A 2,026-nucleotide genomic window follows, 5' to 3' on the forward strand; every position below is an offset into this window, starting at 1 on the left:
TCCCAACCCCAACCCCAACCCCAACCCCAACCCCAACCCCAACCCCAACCCCAATCCCTAGTATGGATAGTGTGGATAGTGTGGATAGTGTGGATAATATGATAAATAATGACGGATTATATTATATTTTAATATTATTATATCAGTAGATTGATTGGCCATAAATGTCACTCATCATTGAAGACGCTGACAATAACTTCAAGCACATCCACCGTATCTTGAACACCAATATTGATGGTAAAAGGACTGTTCCTTTCGCGTTGGAAAAAATTAAGGGAGTTGGAAGGAGATGGGGTTTCCTCATCTGCAAGATCCTCAGAATTAATCCTAGAATTAGAGCAGGAGAACTCAATTAAAAGCAGTGCGATGCCATTGCTAGCATCATCAATGACCCCGAAGGCCATGGTGTCCCCAAGTGGTTCCTCAACAGACTCAGGGATTATAAGGAAGGCAAAAACCTCCAAATGGCCTCCAACATCCTCTAAACCAAACTCAGAGAAGACGTCGAAAGATTATACAAGATCCGATCCAACAGAGGTATCAGGCACAAATGGGGACTCAAGGTTAGAGGCCAGCACACTAAGACAACCGGCAGAAGAGGAAGAACCGTCGGTGTGGAAAGAAAAAAGAAATGATCAATATATACCCAAAGATAATTCTTGCCCAAATATCAATCCTGTTTCTTTAATCTGATGCATATGATCCAAGATTCGATATCGCCGAGATGCTTGCAACTGCAATGCCAACAGAAGTTCCTCTATCTCATAAATATACACACACATATATACTTATCTATACACATCTATGCACATCTATCCATATGAATATCAGTATCAGTATCATGCCAATTCCAATGTTAATAAGCCATCTACATGAACATAAGCATCAGCATAATATAAATATAAAATTAACCACTATGCGCCAGATAGAGATAAATGTGAGAAACTTTCCTATAATTCTTCCTGCGATAATGTCAATAGTATTTAAAGAATATGACCAGTATAGTTATATCGTCTATGCTCTCATCCTCGCGTTGCCAAGCCTCTACGGCCATTTTCTCTAAGTCATTTACGGCTGATTGAGGATCATTGCGCACAAATGAAGAAGCCACAATGTTTAGCACTTCTTCTTTTGAAATGAACTCCCAAAGGCCATCAGAAGCTACGACTAAGAATTTGTCATCTAAAAATAATCCGAGAAGTACGCTTAGTTATTTCGTGATAAGTGATTTACGGCTAGTCAATAACTCCGACTGTCGATGCAACATCATCTCCAAAAGATCTAGTCATTGCAAGTCCAGGGACGTTCTGATCTTTCAACCAAATCCTAAATGGTCCCATTTGCTCCCCATCTTAATCTCGATATGGAAAAACCCGGCCTCCATTCATTTCAATTCGAATTGCTTATCTTTTGTCCTATGCCTTATGATCTGTTGAGATGTCGTGACTTGTCCACTCTTATTGGTGTTCGTGGCCGAGCCTGCTGTAGAGCACAGCCCTACTATCTCCTAGATTCGCACAGAATAGATCATTGTTATCAATATAGACAAAGCAAGCAGTAGTGCCTGAAAACATTGTATCGATTCCTGATTCAGCCAAGTTCTGTGATGTCTTTTCGAATGCCTATTTGAGAGACGTTTCAACATTATTCTTCACATTCTTCCTCAGATTCTTATTCTTGAGGAACAAGTATTAGATATTTTCGGGTAGTATTTGCCTGATGAACTCAGAAACATAATGGCCATTGGCGCCATGACCATCGCAAACCCCAAAAAGATATCTCCTTCGCGTCATAAAATTCTCGAGTGCAACAAATGTATCTTGATTAACTTTGTTCTGCTTGTCCGGGCAATACCCACGTCTATTGCATACAGCAAACTTGGCAATAATATCTTCACTCTCAACACTTTTATTGGTATTCTTCTTTGCCCTTTTCCCGTATTATGTCAAGAGGTCGCTCCATTAATAGGGAGCGAGCTTCATGTTCTCTTGCGATTTTGTTTTAGTGTGCTTCTTGATCTGTGAAG

General features: G+C 40.1%; 1 pseudogene; it reads left to right on the top strand.

Moving 5' to 3' along the window:
* The first annotated feature begins 155 nt into the window (after positions 1-155).
* On the top strand, positions 156-646 carry LOC148298687 (small ribosomal subunit protein uS13 pseudogene; annotated as a pseudogene).
* Positions 647-2,026: the final 1,380 nt, after the last annotated feature.

The sequence above is a fragment of the Brachycentrus maculatus genome, unplaced genomic scaffold, assembly GCF_059751285.1.
Source record: "Brachycentrus maculatus isolate JH-2025_06_01 unplaced genomic scaffold, ASM5975128v1 h1tg001740l, whole genome shotgun sequence".
Lineage (NCBI taxonomy): Eukaryota > Metazoa > Arthropoda > Insecta > Trichoptera > Brachycentridae > Brachycentrus > Brachycentrus maculatus.